This window comes from Coenobita brevimanus, chromosome 20 (genome assembly GCF_032717465.1).
Source record: "Coenobita brevimanus isolate Jiangsu-jjx chromosome 20, ASM3271746v2, whole genome shotgun sequence".
NCBI lineage: Eukaryota > Metazoa > Arthropoda > Malacostraca > Decapoda > Coenobitidae > Coenobita > Coenobita brevimanus.
Window position 1 is genome coordinate 24,202,982 of NC_136973.1, and position 17,500 is coordinate 24,220,481.

General features: G+C 39.6%; 1 protein-coding gene and 1 pseudogene across 1 annotated transcript in view; one reads left to right on the forward strand and one right to left on the reverse strand.

Moving 5' to 3' along the window:
• Positions 1-17,500, forward strand: part of LOC145391942 (uncharacterized) — a 204,183-nt gene that overhangs the window by 35,450 nt on the left and 151,233 nt on the right. The window lies entirely within an intron of this gene.
• Positions 3,038-17,500, reverse strand: part of LOC145391821 (uncharacterized) — a 31,505-nt pseudogene continuing 17,042 nt past the window's right edge.

Consider the following 17,500-nt stretch of genomic DNA (forward strand, 5'->3'; position numbering starts at 1 on the left):
TACTGCTGCTGCTGCTGCTGCTGCTGCTGCTATAGTAGTAGTAGTAGTAGGTAGAGCATGGAATAATCTCAGCAATTTTATTGGGAGAAATGACCTGAAATGTTTTGATTATGATATGCTTGATATTAACACATATACATTTATTCCTTACAACAACTACACAAAATGGTTAGACTATATCATAGGTAGAGATTCCAAAAATGTGATAATTTCTAATATACAGGTGCTATATTCTTTTATTGGGTCAGACCATTTACCAATGGTTGTGTGTATGTACATATATTGCCCTGAAGAATGTCTTAGTACATTTTGCCAGGGAGAAACAAGTGTTAGTGAGGACTTTTTAAACTGGAACAGCCTAAGTGCTGATGATATTAAAACAATAGAAAAAGATGTTAATAATGATTTGACAAGGTTAATTGCTCTTGAAACATTAAGTTGCCAGGTTACTGGAACGTAAGCAGCATATACAAGAACTTGATATTTTTTTATGAGCAACTAATTTCTTCGTTAATACAAGAACTTGATAATTTTATGGGCAACTGATTTCTTCGTTAGCATCTCGTACTAAGAAATATAAGGGTATGAGGATAAGAAAAAATAAACATAGAATTATTCCTGGTTGGAATAGAAATGTTAAAACACTGTATGAGATATCACGCTGTGACTACATGGAATGGTTGAAAAAGGGAAAAGAAAGAAATTCAAAGGAGTACATGAAGATGGTTGGTAGTAGGAAAGAATTTAAATTAGCACTCTCTAAGTGCAAGAAGGAAGAAATTAGTGAAAGATCAAAGGCTGTGGAAGAAAAATAATAAATAAGAATATGACAGCCTTTTGGAAAGAAATCAAGAAACAAAGTAATAAAATAAGGTCATCAAGGGTAGTTGATGGGACCTGTAATGATAAGGAAATAATAAACATTGTTAATGGAAGAATGCTCAAAGGAGTTGGTGTTAGTAGTGGTGATGAAGAGGACTCCTTTCTCACAGTAGTAAAAGAAAGGTGGAAAATTAAAAGAAAGTTCCATATAAGCATATCAGTTGAAAGACTTTCTGTGTTAATTAAGTCATTGAATGATGGTATAGGGCATGATGGATTACATTCCTTTTTACTAAAGCATGCATCAGTGGAGTTTGTAAATATTTTAACACATTTTATCAACAGTTGTTTTACTCATTGTTATATACCTGTTGAAATGTTAAAGGGTGATATCACTCCCATAATGACAGATCTGAAGGGTAATGCAGCGGACTCTGCTAACTATAGACCAGTAATGGTTTCATCTTGTCTTTTGAAAATTTTAGAACTTCATTTTTTAAATATTTTAAGTGAGAGAGTATTTTTTGATTCCAAACAGTTTGGCTTCTGTAATGGAATGTCTACAGGAGATGCTTGTTTTTTTATTAAAAGAAACCATTAGGTCTTATACAAAAGGAGGCAGAAAATCATACATAGCTTTTATGGATCTGTCAAAGGCCTTTGATAATGTTGATCATTTTTAATTGGGTCGTATTTTACTGGATAAAGGAGTTTCCCCTGACTTAACATTAATTTTAATGAGATATTTAAGAAACCAGTTAGCAAGAATTACATGGAATGGGAGTAAAGGAATGTATCATATAATTAATAAAGGAGTGAGGCAGGGAGGAGTTCTTTCTCCTTTACTTTTTAAACTGTACATAGATAATGTTTTAAAAGCCCTGACGGAAACAGATGTGGGTTGCTGCCTTGAGGTTGTTAGATTGAATGCAGTTGCATATGCTGATGATATAGCATTACTAGCTGATATTCGATATTTGTGTGACATATTTGAACAGAATATTAATAGTCTGAATTTAAGAATTAACGAAGATAAATAAAAAAATTGTTATATTTCAACATAACAAGAAACAGGCACAAGGTATCCGTTATTTAAATCGTTATGAAGTGGTAAATGGATACAAATATTTAGGCCATATAATTCAAGACAACTTTTCTGATAATCAAGATATTTCTTTCAGATTGAACTCATTTTATGCTAAATTTAATTCAGTAATTAGAAAATTTAAGAACGTTAATGCACAGACGTTACTGTATTTGTTTAAAGCGTACTGTGTGCCTGACTATGGTTTAAATCTTTGGAATATGAAAGATATGCTTAGGAGCAATGTATTCAGAAGCTTTGAAAGTGCATTTGCGAATGCTCTTAAGAAAATGTATAATGTGCCAAGATTAATAAGTAATCATAGTATATCTAAGGCAGCAGGACTACTTTTACTTAGACACCATGTTGCCCTAGTGCAAGCTAGGTATTTTAAAGCCTTAAGTAGAAAGAATAATGCGGTTTTTAGGTTATTTTATCAGTCCTCTGGCCACCATGTTCCTCGTTTATTGAAATATTTGTATGATAAATATGAGATAGATATATTGGATAACTCTATGGACATTATAAATGCTAGAATTCAATGGGTGCAAAACCATGAGGAAATAAATGGTGTGGAGTTAATGTAAATTTTGAATAAGGTGGATAACAGTTGATACTGCATGTGTTGGTATGCAAATTGTGTATATTGGATTTAGTCTTTTTTTTTTATTTATTATTGAAATTGGATCAACTCCTCGGTCTGATTGTTAAGGATTTATTTATTGTAAATTTTTATTAAAATCAGTTGTAAAGGAGTATCTATAGTATTTATGATGATGATGAAATGTATTATATTTTATGTATTGCGAGATACGAAATAAAGACGATTGATTGATTGATTGACTACTACTACTACTACTACTACTACTACTACTTTACTACAATTTTTTTTTGTTTTTTTTTACAGAAAATCACCTCCATCCATTGGTGAATTATATTGTGAAAATCAAAACTAACCTTGCTAATACAATTCAACATTTGGAGTTGTAATGTGAAGGTTAACACTAGCCCTCATATTACAATCCGTTGGCCCCAAGCACGCCAACGGCTGTGGTTACCAACCATCTACTATTACTATTATTATTTTATTTTTTTATTTATCGATGTTACAGTGTAAATAAAGACATTAAACTATTGGAGTCGCTGGTCTATGCGACTCTCGACCACTGTAGCTTCGTAATCCATACCCACCAGAGAGACAGGCCTGAGGGCTGATGATCTTGTGCCCCTGAGACATAACAGAGCAGACCTCACGAGGGAGAATGACAGTCGACATCTCATCCAGGCCATAACAGAACTCTGTGGTTAATGTTTCTTCTCAGAAAGAACATCTGCCAGTCTCGAATAGAATCTCGCTGCCTCTTGACCCATCCCACCTGATGTCGTGAACACAAGGAGAGCGAATCGACCGTGGCCAACATGTTGGATCCTTTCTTGATAATTTCTATTTTTTTCTTGTTCATTCCTCTTGTGTGCAGCTTCGAGAGACAGTTCACGATGACATGCTGCCATGGGATCGAATATCCTGGTGTCGAAGAACGCCCTCTGCCCACGTGTCCAGAAACCTCGAGCACTGACATCCACTCTTGCATCATTTGATGTGTTTGCTGTTCTGTGGGTGAAGTGCTCGCCGTCCAGGGGTAGCAGAGCTGGCTCAATCATGACATCATGGCATATTTCCTGCAGCATTTTGGCAGTGAGGTCACGTACTTCATCGCGTCGGATGAAAACAAAGCCTCCTTTCTTGCATGCCATTGCATGGTTTGCATCAAAGGCAGTGCCACAGGCACAGTGTTGAGGCAGGTCCTCTATTGGCCTCCCATATCTCAAGGCTATGGCATCAATAAATTCTTGTTTGTTGAAGTGGAAGCCTTTTGCCTTGAGAGGCAGGGTTGTGAACCAGTTCGATGCCCCAACCTCCTGTGCAATTTCAACTCTTCTGCACTGGTCTGGTGTTGGATGTTCGATTATGTGCTGCCGTTGGTCTTTTTGTCTTGCTTCACGCTCCTTGCTTATCTGTGTCTTTATGTCTTTCTGCCTTTGGTGGTCAATTTCACTCGTCTCAACCTGGGCGCAGATCTTCTGTGACAAGGATTCGGTGAGCCTGAGTGAATTTCTGTGTTCATAGCTTGCCACGGCTACTGGAGTTATAATGCCAAGGCCTCCCATCCTGGATGGTAGTGCTAGAAGGTCCCTCTCTTCTGGTGTGGGGATGTGGCCATCGGTTAGAGATAGGAGGAACGAATCCCTGATGGCATCCTCCAGTGGTTGTAGCAGCAACTCGATGTCTGGTATGGTCCTCATCACGAAGGTCCACTTGTGCTTTACACCATAGGTAAATGCACTGTATGCTGCATGAGGTTCTGTTTTTGCATGGCTGGATAGTGTATGAATTTCTTCTACCCATGTCTTTACCTTATCACTCACATATTTGTTTTTGAATTCCTTAGTTCCAATCACAGCCCCTAGATGCCTCTGACCTTCCTTGGTCACTATCACGTTTGTGCCTCTAAATGCTTCTTGTGCATCTTGCTAGTAAGCTGGTTTCACAATCAAGATGGACTTACTTGCATTTGGGTAGTAACCTATTTCAGGGCCATGAGATGTTACAAGGTCCTACCATTTCCTCACATCCTCAACCTTGCCAGCACCCGTGAGATCATCTGCATAGGCTACTTGTTTTACATTGGTGGCCTCGTATTTGATCTGTTGTTGCAGCACTGTCATCGCCAGGGCGTACATAGCCATGGCAACGGGGTCCCCCTGGGTGGTTCCTTCTGTGGACTGGATTACACCGACATCGTGAGCCTCTGTCTTACCCACAATGTAGAGGTCTGCTGGTTCTTTGTAGGTGTTTTCCACATATTGGGCAAATGCTGGGCATTTAACCTTGGTATTGTGCAGCATTGCCTCCCGGTTGATGGAATTAAATGCATTTGAGGCATCAACTAATAATACTGCCTGACAGTCCTCTTCCCCAAATATTTTCCTCATGGAGTGAACTGCTGCCTCACCTCCTGCCTGCTGGCCTGCACACACCTGGAGGTTGCCAACTGCCTGCTTCACATAATCTTTCACCACCTCCATGATGCATTTTCCTATAATCCGTCTTAAGACTTCACCCACCCCGATGGGCCTGCATCCAGGATTCTTATCAAGGGGGATTAGTCTGCAAGCCGTCAGTGTTTCTATGTTACTGCACTGACTTGAAGCCAGCTTCCTTGCCATTGAGGCAATGGTGTTACATAGGTCTGTTGCTGCCTCTCCAAACTTGATGTTACTTAGGATTACTCGCCAAGATTTTGTATCCAGGCTTAGTGGTCCTGCCCCTCCCTGTGTGTGCATTGCCTTCCGCCACACCATATCTCCAGTTATCCTGTCATATATGATGGGATTGGGAGGAGTGTAGTTGCCGTCAAGCTTTGACTGGGCACTTGCTTGTCGTGCAGTCGGGTGTTTTTCTTTTAGTTGTTGCATTGTTTCATCTGTCAGGTCAAGTACTCCGTTCGGTGATTCAGCTGACAGGGATCTTGTTGCCATCGAGACCTTCCCCTGTCTCATCTTGCTGCCAAAAATCCTTGCAACATTATTGATATTCTGATTTCTTCTGCCTCGGTTGTTTATTCTCATCTGCAAGGCCCTTGCTTCCTCAAGTAGGTTGTCGATTTCACCTCTTTTCCATGTTTCAACCCTCCTTTGGATGGCCTTAATATTTTCTGCAATGCTAGCTCTTGGGCGGGTCTTGTTGAGGAAGAGATGTGGTATTAGTTCAAGGACCTTAAGAGAGAATGAGGCAATGGGTGAGTTATTGTTGTAGTTGGCTATCAGGCAAGTGATTTCCTTGATCATGTCAGTTGTAGCATTGCATTTGGGAGGTTCAAAAAGGTTACTTGAGGACCATCCAACTATTTCATTATATGTGGTGTTCACCCAGGTTACTGCATTTTCTCGGGATTTGCCCATCCAGTATGTGGGACGACCTTCTCCTACAGACTAGTGAGGCTGTTCTGCTTCCTCGTTGTTTGTGTCACTACCGTTCTGAGGACGTATAATACCTGGATGATTCCCTCTTTCATGCACTCCTCTATGGTGGTCTTCATCCTGAGTTTCATTTCTACTACTACTACTACTACTACTACTGCTGCTGCTGCTGCTGCTGCTGCTGCTGCTAACAACTAAATAACAGGAGCAGTGGTGGTAGTAGTAGTAGTAGTAGTAGTAACAATAATAATAATAATAATAATAATAATAATAACAGTGGTAGTAGTAATGATGAGGGTAATAATCATCATCATCATCATCATCATCATCATCATCATCGTCATCCGGACCACCTCTCCCACCCAAGGGAAGGGTGAGGATGATAATAATGATAATAACAATAATAATAATAATAAGAATAAGAATATGAATAATAACAGTAGTAGTAGTAGTTGTAGTAGTAGTAGTAATGATGAGGATAATAATAATAAAAATAATAATAATATAATAATAATAATAATAATAATAATAATAATAATAATGATAATAGTAGTAATAGTAGTAGTAGTAGTAGTAGTATTACAGGTGTCACCCCTGGTCTCAGCAAACAGCCTAAACTATCCAATCTCCACGTCGGGCCTGCCTGTACCCCTCTAGTACTAAATTTACCCAGCCAGGTCCTGATAGTTTCCTCTTCTTTCCCTTCCTTCTGTTTTCCCTTTGATGCACCGCCACCCTTGGCTTACACGCCTAGATATCTAACTCAGCTTCTAAAGCAGCTAAATGTAGTCTTTCTCTACCTTAGTATTTATCAGTATGGAGGAGCGTGACATATAAATTGTGAAAAAAAAGAAGAAAACATTAAATTTTACTCTTTTAAAGCTTTGGTGGGAATTTGGCAATATACAGTACTGTGGTTAACTTATGACTGTTTTATTCAGCACACACACACACACACACACACTCTCTCTCTCTCTCTCTCTCTCTCTCTCTCTCTCTGGCTTAGTGTGATTGTGTGTGGGTGTGAGAAAGTCAAGGGGGAGATATTTTGGAGGTGGACCTCGAGAAAGCTGATTGGAAGTGAGGAGGGGTGTCATAAAAGACTTTGTAGTTCCTTTGTGGTTACTTGTAGTTGAGTTATATATATATTAGACTTGTGGACGAGCGGTTATTATACTGGAGTAGCTTCGTGAGTAGCTAATCTTCTTTCCCATTTGTCGTGTAGTGACAGGAGAGGTAAAGAATAGTAAGGGACTATTTTTATTTGTCTTGGAAATATTAACAAGTCTCTCACTCACGAGTGAGTTGAGCAGAGTCCCTGTCTCCCTGTCTTGCTCTCTCAGTCTCTCTCTGAAGTTGCTAAGCCCTTTCTCCTTCTGACCTGCTGTTCTAAGGCCTGTCTCCTTCTGAGCTCTCTTTCCTAAATTCTGGTGAAACAGGAGACGTATCACGTGTGTTCCTTGTGGATGGAAAGTTTAAGAAGCGTGTGTGAGTATGTGTGTATGTGTGTGTATGGTCACTAGGGCTTTGTTCACGGGTGGATTGCTGACAACTAACTGCATCATCTCCTTACTGGCCACTGTCGTCAGCTTTCCTCAGTGTAATTTGCAAGCTCATTTCCCATTCCCAGGCTCGCATAGAGCTGTCTATCTATCTATTTATCTATCTATCTATTATGATTTGTAATTATAATATGGAGTCCTGACATCTGCTCGGTCACGCGAAAATGGCATACCATCGACAGTTAATAGTCCTAACATATTAATACATATTATATACACATTATAATGAACCTATAAGCTAATTAAGTGAAATACATAATATTGTAAATGTAACATAATTGTATGAATATTGTATACATATAATATTTATAGTAAAGAGTGATTATTCAGTAATATTACTTTTTAAACAAGTTGTATACATATTTGAATAAATGCATTAAAGTAAATTATTTAACTGTAATACAGTATGTACTTGGGCCATTGTAGTGAAATGCATAACTGTGTTGGCCTTATAATTGTAGTTACATTTTGTTAATGCAACTGTTACATAAATGGTACATATTGTTTGTAGTTACATAATTGTAGTTAAAGTTACATAAAAGTTACATCTTGTTAATGCAACTGTTACATAATTGGCAAAGTGTAACATAATGCAATCGTTTGTCGTTACATAATTGTTACATATCGTTTGTAGGTACATAATTGTAGTTAAAGTTACATAAAAGTTACATCTTGTTAATGCAACTGTTACATAATTGGCAAAGTGTAACATAATGCAATCGTTTGTCGTTACATAATTGTTACATATTGTTTGTAGGTACATAATTGTAGTTAGTTACATAAAAGTTACATCATGTTAATGCAACTGTTACATAAATGGTACATATTGTTTGTAGTATTGTTTGTAGTTACATAATTGTAGCAAGTGTAACATACTGCAATCGTTTGTCGTTACATAACTACAATATGGAGTTACATAATTGTTACATATCGTTTGTAGTTACATAATTGTTGCAAGTGTAACATAATGCAATCGTTTGTCGTTACATAATTATAATATGGAGTTACATAATTGTTACATAATTGTAATAATTGCAGTCCTAACATATGCTGCGGTTGATGATAGTGATGATGTGTCATGCCACTTGCTTGTGGAGACAACAATTTGCTTTTTTGTTTGTAGTTTATGTGGTATTTTGGCATATGTAGTAACACTTACACATATTTTCATTTGTTTGTTATGTGATCTTACTCTATTTCTCTCTTTTTTCTTTCTTACTTTTTCTTTCTTTTTTTTTTTTTTTGTATGTATTGATCTTCCATAGTTTGTTTTTCTTCGCTTGTGTACGCTTTTTCTATGTTGTTCATGGTTGCATAATTACTGGCTAATTTCCTTGGGATACTTTTTTAAAGTTTAGTTTATATTGCACAGAGATTATAAAATGATATTATATAGTCCCATATTTTGTTATTTTATATAAAAAAATATATATACATATATACAGTATTAACTATATACACTGATTTGTTGTTCACTTGTACCTATCGTGGGTAATATGTGTGTCAGCACTGTGTGGAAATCTTTGTCTTCACGATTGTGTTGAAGATGTTCACTCTTGCTAACGTCATTTGTGTTGGCCATTTTTTTTTTCTGGTTTTCCTTGTAACTTAATTTAACTGTTTCCACTAGGTAGCTTTAATTAATAAATGTTAAATACAGTTCTTTTAATCGCTCACTGAGTAACTGTGATGGTATATTTTCTTTATCACTTTGTAGATGTAATAATGTATAGCTGTATGTATGAAACACTTATTTTATGTAGGTATAAATGGTAACACTCGTTGGTAGTAAATAAATGTTATAATAAATGAATGAATATATACAGTGTAGAATATTTATTGTTGGTGATTATTTAGTGTTTGAGTTATGCAGATAACTGAAGTAAGTATGTGTAATTAAGTTGTAACTATACAGCACGTTTTATATGTTTGTGCAGAAGCTTATTGTCTATCACTGTGTATTGTATAAATGAAGTAACTATGTAACTCACTAATTTTTACCGTGGTGGGAATGGTGTGGGTGGTGTTGCACGTGGTGATAGCGTTGTTCTTCACGGGTTGATTGGCGTGTTGTGGGGTGTCAGACACATGGCTTGGCGTCGTCTCAGCACACGTATGGTGACGTCAACTTCCCACACTGGTAGCTGTGGTGAGTAAACGAGTAGCGATGAGTAACTTGAGTGAAGATGAGTAAGATGCGTTATAAATGTGGCTCTGGTGTTTTGCTGCGTGTCTTGACCTCTGCGTCAGCGATGGAGGTAGGCGGGAGAGAGTGGTGGGGGTTTGTGTGCTTGTTGCTTTGGTCTTTCCTCTTCTTTACTTGCTTTGTTTTATATTCTTCTTGTTGCTGCTTGAAGTTACGTGAAGATTATAGAGTTGTTTTGTAGACTTGTAGGCTATTTGCATTGTAGACTGTATTTTGTAGGAATTCACTGTAGAACTGAAGCTAATCTTGTAGAGTCTCGCCTGCTTTTGTAGAAATTTGCTTTTAATTCGGAGACGATGTCCGTAGATTCGCTGCCACCAAATGTCATAAAAGACTTTGTAGTTCCTTTGTGGTTACTTGTAGTTGAGTTATATATATATTAGACTTGTGGACGAGCGGTTATTATACTGGAGTAGCTTCGTGAGTAGCTAATCTTCTTTCCCATTTGTCGTGTAGTGACAGGAGAGGTAAAGAATAGTAAGGGACTATTTTTATTTGTCTTGGAAATATTAACAAGTCTCTCACTCACGAGTGAGTTGAGCAGAGTCCCTGTCTCCCTGTCTTGCTCTCTCAGTCTCTCTCTGAAGTTGCTAAGCCCTTTCTCCTTCTGACCTGCTGTTCTAAGGCCTGTCTCCTTCTGAGCTCTTTCTTAAATTCTGGTGAAACAGGAGACGTATCACGTGTGTTCCTTGTGGATGGAAAGTTTAAGAAGCCTGTGTGTGAGTATGTTCGTATGTGTGTGTATGGTCACTAGGGCTTTGTTCACGGGTGGATTGCTGACAACTAACTGCATCATCTCCTTACTGGCCACTGTCGTCAGCTTTCCTCAGTGTAATTTGCAAGCTCATTTCCCATTCCCAGGCTCGCATAGAGCTGTCTATCTATCTATTTATCTATCTATCTATTATGATTTGTAATTATAATATGGAGTCCTGATAGGGGCAGGGAAAGTGGAGTGAAAAAGAGAGCAAGTGAGGGAAAGTATAAGAACGTGAGAGGCAGAGTGAAAGAGGAAAGGATTTTGAAGAAAGGGTTGAGATAATGGAGAGAGAGAGAGAGAGAGAGAGAGAGAGAGAGAGAGAGAGAGAGATGAGGGAAAGTATGGGAACGTGAGAGGCAGGGTGAAGAAGGAAAGTATTTTGAAGATAGGGTTTAGATAATGGAGAGAGAGAGAGAGAGAGAGAGAGAGAAGAGGTCCAGAAGAGAGAGGAATATGTATAGAGTTTTCAATGGGCCAAATGTTCTCAGTAATAATCATTTTTTTTTTTTTATGCGAGGAAGAAGGAACCAAAGGCCATGAGCCCGCAGTAACAGTTCCCTCCAAGAGAAAAACAAAATACAATAGAGAGCCAAATTCAAGATCCGATCATTTTGAGATGCCTGGACACACTGCATTTGAAAGACTGGAGATCATAGGCAGCAGGAAATACAGATAGAGGGAGACAGTTCCAGAGCTGACCTGTTGCATAAATGAAAGACTGGGAGTAACGGTTAACTCTTGCATTAGGGAGTTGGACAGAAAAGGGATGAGAGTTTGCTGCCAGACGGGTGCTACACGCCCGTCGTAGAGGTGGAGGAATGCAAGCAGACAGTTCAGAGGAGCAGTGACCATTAAAGTAGCGATAGAAAAGAGGTAAAGATGCAACAGTGCGGCGAAGAGACAGAGGTTGAAGGGAGTCAGTAAGAGGAGGAGAGTTAATGAGACGAAAAGCCTCTGACTCCACCCTATTGAGAAGAGCTGTATGTGGGGAGCCTCCCCACACATGAGAGTTGTACTCCACACAGGGGCGGATAAAACCCCTGTATAGAGTCAACAATTGTGCAGGGGTAAAGAAAGAGCGGAGTCGGCTTAGCACACCCAATTTCTTGGAAGCAGATTTTACAAGAGATGTAATATGATCTTTCCAAGATAAGTCCCAAGCATGTTCAAGGATGATGCAGGATTAAGCTGAATATTATTCAACATTAATGGGTATACCTGTGGAAGATTTTGTCGGGTTGATAGGTGTAAGAACTGAGTCTTAGATGCATTAAAGACAACGATATTATTTTTACCCCAGTCAGAGATACGAGCCAAGTCAGACATTAGGTGTGCCTTAGCCTCATCCCTTGTTTCTTGAAGTAACTGTTGAGATGGGCGTTGTGGGAACCGAATGGAAAGGTGAAGGGTGGAGTCATCAGCGTATGAGTGGATAGGGTTAGATGTACAGCTTAGAAGATCATTGATGAATAAAAGGAAGAGAGTTGGTGATAGGACAGAGCCCTGAGGAACACCACTGTTGATAGATCTAGGAGAAGAACGATGGCCGTCTACAACAGCGGCTATAGAACGACCAGAAAGGAAGCTAGCGATGAAGGCACAGATAGAAGGATAGAAACCGTAGGAGGGCAGTTTGGAAATTAAAGATTTATGCCAGACTCGATCGAAAGCCTTTGAGATGTCAAGTGCAATGGCAAAGCTTTCGCCAAAGTCCCGAAAGGAGGATGACCAGGAGTCTGAAAGGTAGGTGAGAAGATCGCCAGTGGAGCGTCCCTGACGGAACCCATACTGACGATCAGAAAGAAGGTTGTGAGAGGAAAGATGCCTTAAAATTTTTCTATTAAGAATTGACTCGAAAACTTTTGAAATACAGGACGTTAAAGCAATTGGACGATAGTTGGAGGGTTGGGAGTGGTCACCCTTCTTTGGGACTGGCTGAATGAGAGCAAACTTCCAGCAAGAAGGAAAGGTACAAGTTGACAGACAAAGGCGAAATAGTTTGCCTAGGCAGGGTGTAAGCACAGAAGCACAGTTCTTGAGAACAACAGGAGGGACCCCATCAGGCCCATATGCCTTGTTAGTACTGAGGCCAGTGATGGCAGAAAATACATCAACTGAAGAAATTTTAATGTCAGCCATGAGGAAGTCAGAGGGGAGAAGTGATGGAGGAACAGCACCGGAATCGTCTAAGGTGGAATTGGAGGAGAAAGTCTGTGCGAAGAGATCTGCTTTATCAGTAGAAGAAATAGCTACAGAACCATCAGAGTAGAAAAGAGGAGGGAAGGATGATGAGGTAAAGTTGTTAGAAAGATTTTTGGCAAGGTGCCAGAAGGAGCGGGAAGAATTCGAGTTGGAGAGTTGAGAGCATTTAGTATGGATGAAATTATTTTTAGTAGAGCGAAGAACAGACTTAGCACGATTCTGGGCAGAAACGTAAAGATGATGTGATTCAGGGGTGGGTTGGCTCCGGTACCTATTGTAGGCCTTCACCTTGTTGCGGACAGCATTAGAACAAGCGTGATTAAACCAAGGCTTTCTTGCGTTAGTCAAAGGATATGAGAAAGGAATGTATGCTTCCATGCCCGAGAGAATAACCTCCGTAATGAGCAAGGCACACTCAGATGGCTCACGGCCATGGAAGCAATAATCATTCCAGGGAAAATCAAAGAAGTACTGCCTGAGGGCCTCCCAGTCCGCGGCTCCAAAATGCCACAGACGACGTTTCCCTGGAGGGTCCACAGGCCGCACCGGAGTGATAGGACAGGTTAAGGTAATAAGGTTGTGATCGGAGGAGCGCAACGGAGAGAAAAGATTAACAGTGTAAGCAGAAGGATGGCAAGCTGGTGACAGGGAGAGCTGGAGCTCCCGTTTCACCAGCCCTCAGGACTTGATCCTGACCATCTCCCTTTTCTGAACATTTTCAGTGCATTCATTTACACAGAGAGTAGGCCAGCATGCTCTCATGATACCTCTACCTTCAACTGTCTACACCACACTACATGCGCATAACATATCACACCTTCTATTCACATCTTTAGTAATGGCCGCTGCAATCTCACAATCAAATGAGGTGGTATCTCGGATTGCCACCACCGGCAGGGTAGGGCTGGAGGCACAGGGTCCTCCCGGTCGCTATCAAGCGACTGTGCCAGCAGCGACTGTTGCTATTTCCGGGAATGCTCGTCGGCGAAGAGGTGACGGTGCGGCCTTATTCTTTACCAACATCCGCGGCCTTACCACAAATTTAAACTCAGTTCATTTTTTCCTTCAGTCCATATCCCCTTTGGCCCTTTTCCTCACAGAACCACAAATCTCACCCTCTACCGATATATCTCCATTTTGTTTTCCCGGTTACCATCTCCTTACAAACTTTCGAAACAAGGGCGGCACCTGTTGTTATATCAAATCCCAATATGCAGTTGATACTATTTTAAACTTCACTTCATCCAGTTTTGATTACTCATTATATAAATTAAATTGCCAAAACATTACCAAATATATCTGTGTAGTTTATCGTTCCCCCAATGCTTCTTCGGAACCCAGTGTATTTGATTCCATATCCACTCAGTTGAGTAACCTTGACCTTGCCCTTGGCAATGAAATTACCATTTTGGGTGATTTTAACATACACAATGTTGAATGGTTATTGCATTCTGCCCGGACTGACGACGCTGGTCTAGAATGCGAGCTGTTTGTGGAATCGTTTAATCTCACCTAGTTGGTAAAGCAACCAACCAGAATACCTGATAATCCTGACCATAATGCCCATCTCTTGGATTTATTCTTGACAAATAATCCAGATCAATACAGGATAGAGGTACTGTCACCACTTGGATCCTCTGACCACAATCTCATCAAAGCCTCTTTAGTTAACCCTCCTACACCTCCCCATTCCGAACCTGTCAGGGTGACCCGATGGCACTTTGACAGGGCAGACTGGGATCGATTTAGAAATTATCTTGCTGATGTTCCATGGCAGTCTTTCTTCTCTAGTGATCCCAATTCTACCCAGTCCCACATTTGTGACTTAATACTAGCTGGTATGGATTTATTCATACCAAGTCAACAATTCACTAAAAGATCAAACTCTCCAAAATGGTTTGATGGCAATTGTGCCAGAGCAACAGCCCAAAAGTCATTAGCATATAACTCTTACTTAAAATCAAAAACACCTGAATCACTCTCCCAATTTAAAATTGCTAGAAATCATGCAAAAGCCGTATTAAATCTATCTAAATCAAACTTTCTTCAAAAGCAAGCATCAAAACTACTTAACAACCCTAATGACAATAGATTATTCTGGTCAACTCTTAATTCTTTCAATAATAACTTTAACAAGTCATCTTCCATTCCCCCACTAAAATCTTCAGATGGCAATATTACAAATGACCCACGTGGGAAAGCAGATATCTTTGCTAGTACCTTTGCAAGAAACTCTACCATAGATGATACCAGCCAGAATGTCTCAGTACTGGAACTTGATTCTCCCGAAATTGCCCCACTTAAAATACAGACAAGATTTGTAAAATCCATCCTAGACAATTTACCTACCAACAAAGCTCCAGGTCCAGATGGAATTCCGCCAATTGTTTTGAAAAAGTGTTCCCCTGAACTTGCCTCTGTCCTAGCTAAATTATTCAGACTATGCATACATACTTCTTTATTCCCAAATTCATGGAAAGAAGCCAATATCCACCCAGTTCCGAAGAAAGGAAGTTCGTCTGACCCCTCCAATTACAGACCAATAGCTATCACATCTTCTCTTGGTAAGGTATTTGAAACTTTAATTAATAAGCATATTGTTAAACATCTTGAATCCAACAACTTAATTAATGATAGACAATACGGTTTTCGCCACGAAAGATCCACCATTGACATACTCAATCTCTTAACTCATACCATCCATCAATCAATTGATCTTTTTGGAGAAACTCATGCAGTAGCTCTTGATATCTCTAAAGCTTTCGACAGAGTATGGCACCGTTCCCTGCTGTCCAAACTCCCTTGCTATGGACTAACGTCTTTTGTTCCTTTGATTTCTTCTTATCTTAGTGACAGGAAAATAAGAGTAAAAGTAGATGATGTATATTCGAATTTCCACTCAATTAACGCCGGCGTGCCGCAGGGATCAGTTCTGGCGCCAACCCTATTTCTGGTTCATATTAATGATCTCTTATCTGTCACTCACAATCCCATTCACTCATATGCAGATGACTCAACACTACATAGTTCATTCACACTCAGACATCCATTTACAAAGTCTAATATCTCTACCTCTCAGCTCAATACAGCCATCTCCATAAATCAAGATCTATCTACAATCAGTGAATGGGGACAAAACAACCTTGTCTCTTTTAATGCTAGTAAAACTAAATATATACAGTTTACTAATAGACAGATATTGCCAGATTCGTACATTACCTTCAGTGCTACTAATGTTCCCATCTCCAAAAGTATTGAAATTCTTGGTGTCTCACTTAACAGTGCCCTCAGCTGGACCTCTCATGTCAGATCACTTGCTAAAACCGCCTCAAAGAAACTTGGATTATTGTACAGAGTCCGTAACTTCTTCGCCGATGAGCAGTTAGCTATAATTTATAAGAGTCATGTGCGCTCTCAGCTTGAATATTGCTCACCCTTGTGGAATGGTTGTGGAGAGGTTGCATTAAGACAACTAGACAAAATTCAGAATAAAGCTGTTAGAATCATTAACAACCCTGCCATTACATATAAACTACCTCCCCTGCAAGTAAGAAGGAATGTTGCCTCCCTTGCATTATTTTACAGATATTTTTTTGGCAAATGCTCAGATGAAGTTGCGTCCATGGTGCCACCTCTCCATGCCTTCCCTCGTGCTACACGGGCATCTGGTAGCGCTCATGACTGGAATGTCACTCAACCATATTGCAGAACTTCTGCCTATCAGAATTCTTTCATTCCCCGAACTGCATCTCTCTGGAACTCGCTTCCCCAGAGTTGTTTTCCTCCAAATTTCAACCTACAACTGTTCAAGTCTAACTGTTACAGATATTTTATGAACAGAGGACACCAGTAATCTGGTGTATGGATTTTTTTTTTTTCTCCATTTGTTTTTCCTTCCTCCGTTCTGTTATTTAAAAAAAAAAAAAAAATGTTGGAGCTCTCTCCAAGGCGGTCAGGGATACGGGTAGGGTGCTGTACAAGCTGCTCTAGGTCATTAAGGATAGAAAAGATGTAGGCTTGTTCACCAGGTGGATCCGTGAAAGGAGAGGAGAGCCAAAGGTGGTGGTGAACATTGAAATCTCCAAGAATGGAGATTTCAGAGAAAGATCAAGGGAGGTATTGTATTCACCCGTGTCTGTCTGTGTGTATTCAAGATGTCTAAAAAGCTGTTATCGGCTGTCAGTAAAATCTCAATGATAGGTGGGCAGTAGGTCATGCAAGAGTTGGTTTGATACTGAGATGGATTTGGGTCCGAATGCAGATTATATATATTGCGCTGGTGAAGGTATGCGCTCCCTGAAATTGTGTTGCAGACTAAGATGCATTAATTGACAGTGTGAGACCGTAAACGTATTGGTCTGGCAGGGAAGGTGAGTTACAGCTGATCAAAAAACTTAATGGCATTGGATGAGGTATGTAGCCTCTGAGTATTTTCTAGTTCTATTTCTGTACACCCGATGCCTAGAAGCCCGTCTATGAGATCTGGAAGAGTAAATGAAATCTGTAGAATTGCCGTGAACGTAGGTAAGGTTGTGGAAAGTTGTAGACAAAAAGGTGTAGAATCAGTGAACGTTAATTAAGGGATTTCTTAGCTGTGGAGAGAACTGAAAGCTTAAGAATGAATCAGGCTGAACTGTGGATGCGGGAAAAGATACAGAGTTATTGAAGTTCTGGGGAATGTGAGAAAAAAGAGTAGAAAAAGTTTGTGTGAGCTGTTGAAAAAGTTAAAAATAGATGCAGAAAGAACAATAGCCCAAAAATACCAAGGATGTTTCAAAAACGTTGAAAAAAAAAAATCAGTGTCAGCTGTCATAAAAAAAAAAAGAATAAAACAAAGGAATTCGGAGACAGAATGCTAATTGCCCACCAAAATATGTTATTGA